Source organism: Dunckerocampus dactyliophorus, chromosome 13 (assembly GCF_027744805.1).
Source record: "Dunckerocampus dactyliophorus isolate RoL2022-P2 chromosome 13, RoL_Ddac_1.1, whole genome shotgun sequence".
In the NCBI taxonomy this organism is placed as follows: domain Eukaryota; kingdom Metazoa; phylum Chordata; class Actinopteri; order Syngnathiformes; family Syngnathidae; genus Dunckerocampus; species Dunckerocampus dactyliophorus.
In genome coordinates this window covers 10650297-10666910 of record NC_072831.1, presented here as the reverse complement: position 1 = coordinate 10666910, position 16614 = coordinate 10650297, and the positions used below count along the sequence as shown (strand labels likewise).

General features: G+C 39.7%; 2 long non-coding RNA genes across 4 annotated transcripts; one reads left to right on the top strand and one right to left on the bottom strand.

The window, feature by feature from the left end:
• Positions 1 to 2910: 2910 nt before the first annotated feature.
• On the bottom strand, positions 2911 to 15690 carry LOC129192630 (uncharacterized). 2 transcript variants are annotated; one of them, XR_008573459.1, is made up of 3 exons: positions 15198 to 15690; positions 3542 to 3598; positions 2911 to 3460 (listed from the first exon to the last, which is right to left on the bottom strand). It is a non-coding gene; the product is annotated as an uncharacterized LOC129192630 (long non-coding RNA). The 2 variants fall into 2 exon arrangements; XR_008573460.1 differs by having other exon boundaries at positions 3542 to 3595.
• On the top strand, positions 14681 to 16161 carry LOC129192631 (uncharacterized). Of its 2 annotated transcripts, XR_008573462.1 has the most exons (4): positions 14681 to 14873; positions 15206 to 15307; positions 15391 to 15480; positions 15591 to 16161. It is a non-coding gene; the product is annotated as an uncharacterized LOC129192631 (long non-coding RNA). The 2 variants fall into 2 exon arrangements; XR_008573461.1 differs by having other exon boundaries at positions 15391 to 16161.
• The last annotated feature ends 453 nt before the right edge of the window (positions 16162 to 16614 follow it).

The window sequence follows — 16614 nt, the reverse complement described above, 5'->3', positions numbered from 1 at the left end:
GGGTCACTGACATGATTTATCAGCTTTGCTTAAATATGTTATATATTGTTTGTAATTATGTTCTGCATTGTTTGTTTTTGAAAGCGAACGGTAAATTGGCAAACATTTAATTTATAGTTAATGGCGGCAGCCATGACAAACTCATAGCAGCAAAACGTCATTTCCAGGAGTGACACCTCTTAGCTACGCAAACATGGCGTTGTACAATACAGACAATGTATACAGTCATTGTAGCAAAGATTTGAGCAATGTGTCAATAGTTCTTGAGGAGAAAGAAGGGAGAAAAATTTGGAGAGGTGGTAGAGTACATGCAGAACATGGACTTAAGTCTGAAGACATGGAGATGAAGATTGGTCGCCTTTAAAAGACAGAATGGTAAGTGTAAAATACTCTGGAGTTGCTTATCCTTTAATTATTGTTTTAAATCGGCTTATTAATGAGCACAAGGGGGTCTTTATAGCCTGTTATATTTAATTTCATGCCGTCAACATAACACAGTGCATAGATGTTTATATACTGTAACATGTATAGTGTTTTCTAAAATAGTATTTAGAATACTATATGTAAACAAGACCTGACTTACTCTGTTCTGTGGCAACTTTGATGTAGTGGTCCTTGTTATCTTTTTTTTTTCTTGTGTACCAGCTGGTACTATTCGGCCGGCGGAATAGCATTCTTTTTCAAAATGCGTTTATACCGTACTTTCAAGTCAAATGCTTCTTATAACGGTGTTCCTTCAAAGCAGTCATCAGTGAAATGAACACTGCAAAAATTCGAAGTGGGCTTCCATCTGTCTCTCGTTCTCTGCACTTGCTTCGTCCATTTTTGTCTTAAACCTTCCTCTTTTGGAATAAAAAAACAAACTTACAGCATCACTCAGATACTGTACTCATCCAGCAGCAGCAGAACATTTTGTCATGACTACTATGTCGACGAAAAATATACTGAACAACCTCGAGAAGCGTTTGTTTACTCGGCTTTAACTGAGAGGTGTTACTCCACTGATGTCACTTCCAGAAGCGATGCTTTGCTGCGACAACGAGTTCATGGCTGGCACTATGAACTATAAATGTAATTTTTGCAAATTTACCGTTCGCTTTCAAAAAATGAACAGTGTAGAACATAACTACAAACAATATATTACATATTTAAGCAAAGCTGGTAAATCGTGTCAAGTGACCCTTTATTGTGTTCTATAGTGGAGGAGGAGAGCAGCAACCAGCAGCCTAGTATGGACTTCCAGGATTAAAGTCATGGGACTGGCCAGTGGCAGGCCCATTACCTCACGGTAGAAGGCTCAAACCCAGTGACTCCTTATCAGAGGCAGAAAAAAAGGTGGATGGATGGAGGCAAGTAGGTATCCCGGAAGAGGATTGCTTGGAGCAATAGTGGGAAAAAGGAGATGTGTTTTTATAGGCCGAAAAGAGAGACTCGTGATTTCTTTGAAAGAGTGAGTTCCTAATCTCTGCAGAAGGGTTACTGTACTGAGGATGATTGTGGTAATGGAGGTCAGTCATGACAGAGTACTGAATGTACTATTCCTACTGAACTTCATTGAATGATCCCTGCTGAAATCCCTCTTTTATTGCTGTAGTGACCATTAGCAGCTGAATGTGTTGCAATTTTAGCACTTTATCAAGCTCCAGACTATCAGCAAATACTCGCAAAGGTTGAATCGAGGCAACTGGACTCTTTTTGTTTGTTGAAGACATTTTAATCCAGTTCTTCATTTCAAAATGTTTGTGTGTCTACCCTTTTATGTCTCTGATGAGTGTGTCCCCATGGGATGCTCACAGTAGGGTTGTTGTTATCAAGTTAATGAGGTTCATTTAGTCTATGGGTAATATCCATCCATTCATTTTCTATGCCACTTATCCTCACTAGGGTTGCAGGGGTATGCTGGAGCCTATCCTAGCTGACTTATGGGTTTACATTTAGACAAATAACCATTCACACTCCCATTCATACCTATGGACAATTTAGAGTCGCCAATTAACATGCATGTTTTTGGAGTGTGGGAGGAAACCCACGCACGGGGAGAGAACTCCACACAGAGACGCCCAAGCTTCTCGATCTTCTGTGTGGCCAACATGCTAACCACTCGGGCACCGTGCAGCCCTATGGGTAATACATTCTAAGCAATTCTTTTTTTCTGACCAAAGTTTTTTTTCATATACCTGAAAGTTTTGACTGCTCACTAGCAGTCTTCCTCAGAGTGGTCACATGATGTTGCAGCGGCCCTGCATTCGCCTCGCTGGTGGCAAAACAGCTCGTTAGTGGCCACTCTTTGGAATGAGACAATCTTTGGGGGAGAGATGCCAAGACGTAAGCAGACGATAGGTGATGGCGCAAACCTCCTCCTCTGTTTAGTTTCTAGTTGGACATAAATGGCTTTTTTCACACCTTATTCAAACCAGCGGTCCTCCCCAACCACAAATGTCCCTTAATATTTAATATTTTGCTGTATATTTAATATCACCAAAATATTTCCCCACACAAACGTTCCTTCTCATAATGACAGCATTTCATTCACATTATGTCAGTTTCTGCAAGATTCCGTGATTATTGGCTGCAATTTCATTAATGCGTGAATTATAGGGCCCTACACACAGACAACCATTCACACTCACATTCACACTTATGCAGTGTCACAAAAATGGCAAAGTAAAAGCAAAACAAGTGCACGATTAATTTCATTTCATGTGATGTGATGTCATGGCTGATGATGGCTCCAACTCACAGGTTTTGTGCGACTTAAAAGGCGTATTTTTATATGAAATATTTGGTCATTTTGAATCTTATGACTTCTGTTTCCTCTTTCATTCATATAAGTGGTACAAGCTATAGGTGAGTGTGGATAATTGAGTGTGGAGCCCAGAGATAAGTGAAAGAGTCAGAAATGGAGTGCGAGGGCCCTTTATTTGACACAGTAAAAGAGGAAAGCAAAACGAGAGGATGTCTCTGAGGGGGCGCGATAGACAGCAACCACGAGTGAGGGAGTCCGAGACAGAGGACAGGCAAAGATATGGTTGGCAGGCGGCAATTACTGCGACTTAGACTGCATGTGAACACAGCCAAGTGTGAGTGTGACAGTATGTGAGGAGGGAGGGAGGCAGAGGGAGGATTGAGATCTCTGCCTGGCTGGGCCCCTGCTGACTCTCATACAGACAGATCACAGGCTCATCATGTCAGCTCTGTTTGTGGAAATCCTCGCTCATCAAATGACAAATTTGCTACACGTTTACCTTTATCAGATCTGGGAGGAGAGGTGCAGGAGATGGAGGGGTGTACACATTTGTGTGTATGCATGTTTGCGCGTGTGTATGTGTGTGTGCGCCTCTCTCCGTCGCCTCTGCCGTCAAGGGGCCAATTACTTGCTCCTCAGAGAGCAACTCTGCCATCTCGGGCCTTTTCATTCAGCCACACTCCTACTTCCTCCTCTCCTGTGCAGCAGCAACATCTGTGTGTGAATATGCAATGAGTGTGTCAAAGCGAATACACAGCAACATCCAGCTAAAGCTAATATTTGTTAACATCAAACCTGTCTGTTGTGCCTCCAGTGTCGGTGCAGGATGCCTCCACTCTTTCCCCCCTCCTGCTGGAAGATTAGCGGCCTCGTTACTGACACCATGCTTGGGTTTCCTCCTCCTTCTCCTCCCTCCTTGGCCATCTCCCTGTTATCATCCAGCCCTTGCCCTTTTCTCCCGACTTCTCCTGTTTCTACACACGCTTTAATTGAAGCAATATCAGCCTTCTGCAGCCTTGCTGAGTATTAATATTGACCATGTTTTTGATGTCAGATTAGCACATTTAAGTCTTGAATATTAATATTAAGCACTCTATGACAGCTCATTAGCTTAGCTGTGGTGAATCTAAATACCACTAGAACTACTTGACTATTTTTTAGCAGAGTTGGTGGATGGGTATACCACATGCCAAGGAAGAATACAATATCATTTAGTGCACCTCTTTAATATGTATTCATTTTTTTATACCTATTTTGGTGGAGAGCTGCAAAATGATCATCTTGTTGAAGCTCCCAATTGAAAAAAAAAAGTAAAATAAATACGAAATAAATAAATTGTAAATAAATAATGATACATAATGAAATATAGTAGAATTCACATATTCAATCTATATATTTTTATTCATGTGAGAAATAAAACTAAATCAATAAATATAGAGTACGGTGAAAATTAAAGCATCGTCCAAGGAGGAGGAAAGGGAGACCCCTCAGTAATCCACTCAACGGTCGCCAACCAATGGGAAGTATGGACAGGTGGTCCTCCGTTTACACTGTTGCATGTTCCAGTGTTTTGTGGTTAAAAATGCGCTCCCATGAATTACTTAAAAACGTAATTTTGGTTCATAAACAAGAGACTCGCTCAAGAACAAGTTAGAGCCACGTGCAGCACGAGAATGCAGTGTGTGCCTCGTGCTGGGTGGTAGGATACAGTGTGTGCCTGAGCAGCCACACAAGAATAACATCGCTCATTAGTAGGGTTGTCACAAGATCTCGCTTGTTTGGAGAAAAGCTGTCTCACGAGAACAGGGCAGCCAGAAGACTGAACTATGGCATCACTGCTGTGAATGATAATACAGTAATATGGACGTGGCAGTGCGCGAAGCATTATTAGAACCGCACATTAAGTGCTTTACGCACACCTTGCAATCCACCTTACTTCGGTGTTCCTAGTGTCAGCGAGTGACGTGTGGCTGTTTTTTGAACAGCTGCGCCGTCGTGTTAATGTCCAAGCAGAAGCTGTAGTAATTCCACATTTGATCAAAGTTACTTAAGATTTGTCAGAGCAAAACACGGAGATGTTTGGACTTGTCTGCACCGTTAACCACGTCTTGTTACATTTGGCTGAGGGACAACTTTACAAGCACTGGCGATCACCGGACATGGTCGCTATATTTAGGGAGTAGGGGCGACGTTAAAAGTGAAAAACAGGAATTGTTTCATGTGTCATGCATTGATTTGGTAATTAAATACAAGCGGTCAACAATGGTGAAGTATCCGCCACGCAGGAAAGCCTTAGTGGGGCTCCACTATCAACCGTATCACTGTGCAATGCAGGTCTGAATGCTGCCTCCACATTTCAACCCAACCCCTGACCAGCGACAGAGCCAAGAAGGCAAAGCTTGGACACACTCCTCCGTCGTCTGGCAGCACCTCTCCTTCCTGGATAAACACGCACGGGTAGCCAAAGTGTGGCGCAGGGACCATCTGTGGAATGTGGATCATTGCAGAAATAAAATAAACACAAACCCAGCAAAAGTGGGAAAAAGAGCAAAAAGGCATAATGTAACTACAAAGAGCTCAAATGTACTAATAACTTATAAAACACAAAAATTGGTCTTTAAATATATGTACATATGTACATTAAATATATGTACATATATTATACATTATGTACATTATGTATAATTCAAGAAATACTGCAAATGTTTGACAGACAGCACAAGTTGCCAATTCCGCAACTTTAGAGAATGAAAGATGACATAGTAAAAGGAAAGATTGCATTATTATGATATATTATTATTATGATTGTTATATATTATCAGTGGTTTATTTGCTCTCAAAACATGTTGACAATAATATCTTTTAGCATCGATTTGTGAGGTAATAAACATTTCAAAACACACCTGCATTGTTTTGTGACTCTCCAGTCATGTTTTCTCATTGTACTTTTCTTGAAATCAGTGTTAAAATCTTGTGGATCGTCTCGTGAGTTGGTTGTTTCTCGTGACACCCCAACTTATTAGTTCACTTTTTGGACTTCGTTATGTCTCCCAAGCAGCGGAGCGCCAAACAAAAGGAAAGCCATCACCATGGAAGTACAAATGCACATCATAAAAGGAGAAAGGAGAAACACCCAGCTGCTCATTTGTTCCCAACAGCTCGACTGGCGCAACCATCATTAAAGATAAAGGTGATTGAAGGCTAAAGAATGGATTCCGTGCGCTGTTACAGGGAGGTCTGGGAAAGACTTGCCTGGGACAATATTTTAAGAAGGTTGAAAAACCTGCAAGACAAGCCACAGGGAGCTTTAATGTAAGATGTTTGACAGAAAAAGTGATATTTGCCATTTAGGAATTGTGATAAACAAAAGCAAAATCGTAATAATTAAAAAAAAAATCTGTCTTGCTTGCTAAATAATCCTGAATGGAACTATCTGTAGTTCATTCCAAACCTCACATACTGTATAAACAACTATGACTGCTTGGCAGTTCATATTAACAGTGGGAGTCTTAGTTTCCTCTTCCTGACCTTTTGATTTGGCTATTGCATGGAGATTTAGGGAATAGACACTTCATGCATGAGGAGGAGAGAAAAAGTGAGCTGTAGCAAACAGGAGACGTCGTCTCTTCAGTGTCTCTGCTGACTGATGAAGATTAGAAAGACACAGAGAGAAAGATTATAGAAGAACAGCGATTGACTGTGAGGGAGAGAGAAAGGGTGACAGAGGGAGGGTGGGAGGAGGAAAGAAAGGAAGGTGGAACACTGAGCAGAAGAGGAGAGCATTTACATAATGTCCTCCACCACAGTAAGTCCCCGAGGCATCCATGCTGGATAACAGACGACCAATACTCTTAATTCAATCTCTTTATTTTTCTAATACTCTCCTAAATTAATAATTTGTTCCCATTCTGCCCCCAGAACCCCCGTAGTCATCCACAACCCACCGTGAGCGTGGAGCTGAGCTGCCTAAGTTTGTAAGTTTAACCCAAGAAATTGATGTGAGCAGGCCTTCAGGCAAACCTGCTAATGAACGCATCGAGAAAGTTAAAAGATGGTCTTTTATAAAGTAATTTAAGAAAATCCTGTTAGCTGGATCAAGTACAAGAGTATAATTTCTCAAAACGGGAGAAAGAGGAAAAGCTTTGTGCCTCTGCTGCACTAATAACAAAATTAAAGAGGTAAAAAAAAAGATAAAGAGAGGCAATCAATTAAGGCAGACCTGGTAAACAGTGTATGATGAGGATGATGATGATGATGATGGGTGTGATGTGGGAGGACTCACAGCTTCGGGCACCTCCCACACTGAGAGGAGGTATCGGTGAGGGCAGAGGGGAGCATTTTTATTTATATTTTTGTACAACTCATGCAGATGCATTGTAACATCACCAACCCTTTCTATCAGATCACTGCCATCCCCGTCATATTTCCCTTAATAAAGTATGTTCATCCATATCCACTACAGTTGTATGGTCTGTAGTCTATATATAGTCGACTATTCAAATAATATGAGTTAAATTAGGTTTATTATTACACTTGTAGTTTGCAGTGGTATAGAAAAGCATTGCATCACATTGAGAGATGTTGCCCACCAAATGTTGCTAAATAAATTAACCAAAATATTAAAAACTCGAATGGTGCAACTCTTGTATTGACTCTGATTAGAACGGGGGGGTGAAAGTGAAACCTGCAGCATATTTTGAGCATAAAATTAAACGTTACCAAAAAAGCCGAAACGTTAAATATCACAAGATATCACACTAATATTAGCAAACTGTTTGCTTTGTCACCGACTGATAACACAAAACGGAAATTGAGACAGTTTTTTCATGTTACAATCGTCCCTCGATTGTAGCGGTCAATTGGTTCCTGACTGCGCTAATTGAATTTCTGCAATATAGGATACAATGTTAATAAATGGAATATTTTCGTAGTTAGATAATAGATAACAGAAAACCTGTTTGTGAGTTTTTGGCCGCGAGCTAGCGAGCGAACAAGAGAGCTAACCAGTTAGCCTCAAATGTATTTCTTCTAAAATTAAGAAGCCAAAAACCTACCACTTACCACACTGAATGCAAGGACAACTTTTTTTTTATTCTAACATGTCAGACATGCCATGGCTGGCTTTATGACGTCATGCAGTGTTAAGGTCATGTAAGATAATGTCTCATCAATGTTTTGTGTCATTACTGTTTAATTAACAAAAGATGGAAAATATCCAAAAAAGATTCTGTATGCGGCCCTTGGTGGAAAATAGCTGGACACCCCTGGATTAGATGTACTGTACATGTGTACTTAAAGTTATGGCTCATGTAGAAAAAATAATGGTATTAACGTCTATCTTCTACTGTTTATGGGTTTCCTTCTAGGTTGATGGTGACACAAGACTGGTGTAAGTGTGTAAAGACACCCATCATGTAGACTGCCTGTTAAGCAGCCACTAAACTGAAGATAAGAGCAGATTATCAGGCTGTTATTGTTCCAAAGGGGACTTCTCTGTCACAGACACCTGACCATGATCAGTTAGTCAGTCAGTCAGTCAGTCAAGAGGAAGGGATGGATGGATGGATGGATGGATGGAGAATTTTGCAAGTAAACTGTACATTTATCTTCAATCATGCCATCTTGATAAGTCATGAGATTTTGCCTCTTAACATACTGTAGGCCTGCAGCGTTCTGCATTTGTTGCCCCTTAAATAGCTCTTGTAATTGTTCATTTAGATTATGCTGTCCCTTTAATTCCCCCAATACAGTGGTATTGTCTAAATAAATACAATATATACTTTAATACATATTTTAAATACTTCGACATATATTTAATTTATAATACACATTCACAGGATATGTTTTGCTAGTGTGTCAGACCAACGAATATATGTATACATTTAGCACATTCTTAATTTTATTTTTTTTAAACTATCATACATTTTGGACCCAATGTGAAAGCTGAACAAATAAACACATGCAACTAAAAAGAAAACAATATTAGCCTCCTAAATTTCGCTGCTTGTAAGGAACATTGTGTAATATGTTCCCTTATAAGTTTAAGTGGTAAATTACTACTGTAACGAATGATGTCACAATTTAAATTGAGGCATAGTTTTTACATCATTGTTAATCTGTGTATATATATATATATATATATATATATATATATATATATATATATATATATATATATATATATATATATATATTTACCGATCATAAATGGCCATACATATTTATTCCATATTCATTAATTAATAACTATTGTACTACCCACGCAAAGTTGTTAATGGTGGTAAGTTACAATATATTATTTTCAGGGAAATCCGGAAATCCCAGAAACTACATCTACGCTCAAATACTGTATGTGAATGCAACCCTTCATAGCTTATATAACACTGTTAAAGTGTGATTCAATTGTTCTGCTACTGTTAAAGAGACAACTGTTAGGCAGATAGATTTTCAGACATGTGTGCTATCTTTGGAGTCAAATTTTCAGTTCATTTGGAGCTGTTGATACGGACAAATATATAGAATTGTGAAAATGGGCATATTTCACACACGGTTGCAAATTGTGATTAATCATGATGAGTTAATTTGAAAACTGTGATTAATTTCATTACAATTTTTAATCATTTAACCGCCCTACTTATTTTCAATTACCGGTACATGATGTCAAGATAAAATGTCATTATGAAATATGGTGTGTATGCATTTTATTTGACCCTAGGGCAAAATTATTCAAGCTGGACTATCTTACGTAAGTTAAGACCCTTTTGACCTTTTACGTGTGTCACTTCCTCAGTAGATAAAAGTGCGGATGATGAATGGTCTCTGTGGACATTCCAAACACTGAGCATTATTTGATTCCTGCTCCCTTGGGTGTTATGACTGCGAAATAATTGGAAGTATTTCTATTTGTTTCTTTTTTGCTGTGGTGTGCACTGGGTAATTCTTAATACCTTCCCGAGATTATACGGTAACTCCCAAACTCCCATGATTATAATTAAGCCTGACTTGGTTATAGAATGAGAAAATAGCAATTTAGTTTTGCATCGTGTGAGGGAGCGTCTCTGTGTGTTCCTCCATGTTCCTTCATCTCTGTATTTCTTCTCTGAATGTATGTATGTTTACGCTTCAATATGCATTGTGTGTGTGAAGCAAAAGTGTTGGGGAGGAACAAGCAAAGAAGGCTTGGTGAGGAAGTGGAGACTGCTATCATCTTTCTCCTGGCAAAAAAAGAAAGAGGAAAAACACAAACATTCCTCATCCTTTCTCTTTCTCCTCCTTCGTCTCTATCTTGCTCTCACTCTTTCTCTCAGCTTTCTGCCTCTCTCTTTCTGTATCACTTACAAAGGCAGCCGTTTTCTCCAAAATGAGGCCACGTACGCAAGGTATGCAAATGAAATCATTGCTCGTGGATTAGAATGGGACACCATATACCCTAAATCATGATTGTCAATCATGGCTGGGGATTAAGGGATATGGGCTCACTGCAAACCTAAAAAAGCAACATTTCCAACCCTCAGGCAGATCCCCATTGTGAGGAGCTGTGAGGAAGAGGAGGACTCACAGGAGAGGAGAGCAGCGCTGGAGCACCAGTGCCCCCTCCTGTCTGCTGCGAGCTGCACTGTTTCATCATCGTCATCGTCATCGCACTGCACAGAAATAGACCTTGGCACAGACTAGCATGTTCATTTACATTCAATGTAACCTGAGGCAAATGCTTGATTAGACAAATGCTTTGGTGTTTCATCTTTAGAGGAGTGGAGGAGAGAGAGACCTCATTTGTTTGTGTGGCCTGTGTGCAGGCTTGGTTCAGCATCAGTGGGTTAGCAGGGCCACGGGCCTTACAAATTTGACAGATGTTGCTTTGCCCTGTGATTGAATGTGCTTAGCACTGCCGCCCTCAGCCATCACAATCGATTCATTCTCTTCATCTAACTGTGTCGTTTTAACAGATTAATTTTGGGGATTGCAGAATATTTTGACAATAGTAATAGGATGATAATATATTGATTGTGTAATATTGGAAGTGAAATATCTATGACACCTTCAGATTTTTCCTAAGTCAAGACGGGAAAGCTTTTTATTGAAACAGTCGTCTTGCACATGCAACACGTGATTACATTTCAAAATAAAATTTTGTCACCTGTAAAGCTGGTGTGTTCAATTAACACTTTTTCAGGAGCAAAAAAAACCAAAACTGTTTAATATCTGAAAGTTTTATTAAAAAACAAAAACACCCACAACACCAAAAGCAAGACTAATTTAGTACCAGAAATGTAAATCTATTTTGTTTTGTAACTGTTTTATAATAATGTTTATGTTTAGAGCGGTATTTATATGTGGAATATATTTTTATTGTCAATGTAAACTACACAAAATGCAAGGATTTACATCATATTGAAAGGTCAAAATTTATCATAAAGTGTGCATACTTGGACACCAACAAGTATGCACACTGTTTGTGTATCAAGACAGTAGACAATAGAAATACACAAGAACACAATAGAAAAACACAATACTATACGTCCTGATGTTTATATTGCCTCCCATTCCTAATCCAGATCAAATAATTTCAAATAAAAAATGATGCTACCGCTTAATAAAAATGGTACCCTTACATAGTTCACAGATGCACATGATGCTATAAACGCTTTGTAAATTATGTATAAACAGCTTTAACAGTTTCCAATAATTACTTCAAGCAACTGCCATACTAAAATACTTGATATTCTCTATTACAACAGCTTGTTTATTGGCCCTTGGCATATTCTAAAACAAATCATAATTCATTATAATGAGATATATCATTACACTAATTTGCTTTGTCACTTATAACACAACATGCCACTGTTTTTTTTTCAAATAGCTTAACATATTTTGACCTTCAGTGGATTAGTTTTAGCATCTTTAATGCATCTTTAATACCCCGCATTCTTCAGTTTTTCTGTATAAAAGGTGATAAACATCATCAATTTAATAGTTTCTACCATTGCAAAGCAGTAAAGCTGAATATGGATTCACTGTGTGCCAATAAATAAGTCATTCTACTTGTGCTTATAATGACTATACGGGCTTTATAAAGTTTTAAAAACCTAATGAACAACCCATTAGAAACCCTTATTTTAAAGTGTTGTGGAAATCACAATATATTCATACAACTAGTAAATATAAATACTAAATATAAATTAAGTATAAATTCGTAGTGAGGATAAGCGGCATAGAAGATGGATGGATGGATTAAATATAAATATTTACCAAAAATACACACAAAAATAATGGGGCACGAAATGTAGCAAGACAAATTTGGTCTGGAAAAAGGGGAAAAGGCTTGAGATATAGCAAGCAGTGAAGCTCCTCACACAGGGACATGTTTAGTGGATTGTGTGTGCGAACCCTGGAGCCCTCAGCTAGAGTGCCAGTCTGTTCCTGTGGAGCAGTCAAGCACACAAACCCAGCCAAGAGAGAGCAAGGCACAGGCAGCCGGCCAGCAAATCACACTGGAAAACACTCCACTACAGCAGAGAATTAATAGTGATTTTATGGAGACAACACATGGGGGGATGGCGGGGGCAAAAAAAGAACAGCGCACTAGGCATCATCACAATGAACAATTACAGGCACACGGAGTTTCATTAAGCTCTGTTATCGTTAGAAAAGGGAGCAAAGAAGGAGACTTGGCATGGTTCACATCCTGCTCACTGCACCTCCTGGTAGTCTGAGAGTGAAGGTGGGGCAGCACCTGTGCTATTCTGGCCCTGACATCTTTTGGGCAGGAGGTTAAGGGCCGGCCATCATCTGCATCACATCAGAGAGTCTGGCACTGTGCCCCAAGACTACATCAATCCGTCAAAAAGATGGCTTTTTACACGAGTCTGTTTTAACACACTTGCAATGCATAGGTGCAGAGCGTGGCAATCACCAAGGGAATCTTGATACCATGAAGGCTGCTGCAGAAGCACCTGAGTCATGTTCCCATTTACGAGCAAAATAAAGCACATCAATGAATGCGGGCCACCAGCACGCTAAAGAGCAGTCATTATGCATCATTAGGTGAAGATTTAGTTGAAACGTGTTTAGCAGGAATTAAGCAAAGCTGTTGTTGACATGGATTGACTGCTGTAATGCTTTATTGTCAGTGCTCCAGGAGGCTGAGGGAGGGACGGCCTAGTTGGGGTGGCAATGTGTGGAAAAAGCAAGGATTTATGGGATGTTGGAGGGTTAGCTGGAGGGGTTGCACAAATAGTGGACCAATGCAGGAGAGTGTGCCTGGGGAGGTGGCAAAGGCAGGCCGACGCATGATGGACAGAAGCAAATGAAGGCAACTGTTAAGAAGAGAGGTGCATAAGTAATAATGATAATGAGCTTTGAAATATGCGAAAGTTGTCATGCTTTAAAGAGAAAAGATTTTCACGTAGTTCAAAATGTCATTAACATCATCATATATGTCATTGATATTATTGCTTTACATTAATTTTAGAAGATTTATGCTACATGATCACATGCAGAATCCAAAGAGATCCCACAAAAGAGCTGTATGAAAAGATTGTGATGCTTTCGTGGATATTTATTATTGCATTTTGCGTTACTTTGTTTACTTCATCATTGCACTGCATCATATTCAGACCAGTTCCAAATAGTTTGTCTTATGTAATGAAATTACATACATTCATTAGATTGTTTAATTGGTCAGTGATCCTTATCCATTGCGTTAACTCTATTGAGCATATTTGGCAACTTGAGAAATAATAATAGTGTAACAATAGTATTTTATAGTGTTAACTCTATTGAGGAGGGAACACATTTGGTTACTTCAGAAGTAACAATACTAACATAATAATAATATTAGTAGTATTACTGCAGTGTTAACTCTATAGAAGTAGGAACCATATTTGGTAACAGTAACGCCATGGATGATTACAGTGGCTGGCGGTGCATTTCGTACCTGGGCTTGTAAGCACTAGTCTGGAAAACTATAAGGGGAAGTAGTGAACAAACCTTTTCCCGCGCTGACATATTATATATATAAACTCACTTAGTTGTTTCTGTAACGCACACAGAATGATGAACAACATTGTGTCTGTCTAACCTTCTTCATGTCGGACCATGATTAATTAAGAGCTGCACTTTTTATGTGATGAGGCATGCGAGTGTGCTGGTAACTGTGAGGGTTAGGTATAGACTTTCAGACATCAACCAATCAGAGGACGGAAAAATGCTGACATGACTGTATGCCTGCTAGCTGGCCCTGTGAGACGAATCTGAAATTTGATTGCAGCCTCATTGCTAATCGATTAAGTGGCATGGGCCATTACTCATTGTTCTGTCAGCCCTGGGCAGATTATATTGACATGGCAACACATGGAAGCTGAAATCTGATTGGACAAAAAACATACACATACATGGACTGGAGGCAGTACCTCTACTACGCTAATAAATGAATATACAGTGGTGTGAAAAAGTCTTAGCCCCTTCCTTTTTTTGTACATTTGTCACACTTAAAGGTTTCAGATCAAATTGAAATATTAGTCAATGACAACACAACTGAACGCAAAATGCAGTTTTTGAGATCTTTCAGTCTGGAAAAGGTTATAAAGCCGTTTCTAAAGCTTTGGGACTCCAATGAACCACAGTGAGAGCTATTATCCACAAATGGTGAAAACATGGAACAGTGGTGAACCTTCCCAGGAATGGCCGGTCAACCAAAATTACCCCAAGAGCGCAGTGATGACTCATCCAAGAGGTCGCAAAAGACCCCACAACAACATCCAAAGATGTTGTTGTGGGGTCTTTTAAGCGGATGACGACCGCTGTGACGAAAGTTAAACTGAGAGCTAGGTTAGAGTGGTATTGTCCCAAAAAAATATCTACAAAAATGATGCAGACTTGTAATAATCTGGGCTGTAAAAACCGGATGTGTCTGAATCGCCCTATATATTCCATTGTTTTCCTGTCATAGCTATTAGACAACTTTGGCTTCTTGCCATATTTGCTATGAAGTGTGAACCAAAGTGGCCAGGATGAAGAGCTTCATGCTTCATGTAGTGCACACTTCAGCTAGAAGGATTACATTCCTACGCGCCCAAGACAGAAGAGTAAACAGGTTTTGAAGAGTTCTGCTGTTCCAGCACCCCAGGTAAGAACTATATACTAGCTAAAGAGTTGCCGCCCGTTAGCACCTTCTTTACAAGCTAACGGTATTATACTCAGAACGGGCTATCAAGAATCCGCTTGTAATGTTGTGTGCAGCAAATCACCACCAGTGAAGTTGCTATATAACATAACATTATCAGATGACTGTTATTATTATTATAGTCAGCTGCTTGGAAGTGTGGATCGATCTCACGTTTCTATGAGTATCCGTCCGGTCACAATATATATGTTAGCTGTACATAGATGTCCTGTGTCATTTGGAAATCAGTCAAAATAAGATGGAAAAAAGTGAATATCGTCTACTCACATCTACAGCTGTGGGCCCAGCTTCAGCACTTCTCTGTCCCTCTTCTCTCTCTCTGCACGTTCAAACTCCATCTGACGAAGTTTGGCATCAGTGTATTCCTGGTCATAGAGGTATCCCTTTGGCTTTGTGCTAAAAGAAATGTCGCCATCACTTGTTTCGTATTCAGACATGTTTACTTTCACTATCCCCGCAGTAAACACTGTGAAGCAGCTGATGGAAATGTGCCCCACAGTTGACAGCTGGTGGAAGCGCGCAGGAGAAAATAACACTGAGCGATTGTGAGGTCTGACTTTTTTGTGGGAAACTGTTTTGTGATGGAAATGAACGAATATTGTTTTTGAGAAGCAAAAGCTTTACGAAAGTGATTCTAGCCGGAAATACTTTCCTCAACAGCGAAACCGACCAGAATTCGTCTCACGGGACAAAGTGGAGGAGAAGTCACTGATGATGCACAACACAGCTGATGGGGACGTCATACAATTTCATGTCAAATAATCCATACTATCCCTTTAACAGTGGTGTCAGTAGGCCTATTTTAGAGGGACTTTCCTAAAATATTCTTAAGCCCCCTTAAATAATTTGTTATTTGTTGTTTTATTTGAAAAAAGTACAAAATTAAATGTGCTGACAAATTCAATATAAAGTGGCCAGAATATGAGTTTGAATCAATAATGATGTGTCATAATTCACTTAAAATATTAATAATTATAGAAATATAAGAAACGGAGCAATTTCTTTTCTGTGTCTGATGCAATCCAATTGTCTTCGATTTACATGTACAGTGGGGGTCAAATGGCTTCGATGCACTTTTTCATGCGATTGAATGGGACATTGTATGCAAACCTTTAGTAGGGACTCTATTTGATTATAAAAGATTTAAAAATCACAAAGGCCGCAATGCATTGCATCAGTTGGGTCATTTGATTACTGTGATGCAGGTGCTATGAAGTTTCTTTGAATTAAAGTTGCACATGTTGCAGGTGTTTGTGGTGTTATTGGCCATTTTACCAAAAGAGGTCAATTGCACTGTCAAGTTTACCCGTTCTGTCCGTTCACCCAGGTTTGTATGAGCTGCCATCTTTGAAACTGTATGCAAGAGCTGCTTCAACCAACAAGTAACAGAGGACAGTCTTATCCAGCTCTCCAGTGTTGACACTATTACTAATCCCCTCCACCTGCTCAAACACCCAAGCCCGAAAAAACACATCCCACCCCCTTTTCTATGGTGCCCCCGTGTTGGGCATCCCTGGGGACAGAATGCGCCTCTGCCTTGCTTGGTCCCCACTCAGGTTATCATCCCTGGTCTGGCATCCTTCCCTCATCCCCATCCTGCATCGCACACGCTAATCGCCCTCCAAAACCAAATAGTTCTCAAATGTTTGGAAGAGACCCTCTGTTTGCATCAGGGCCTAACAAA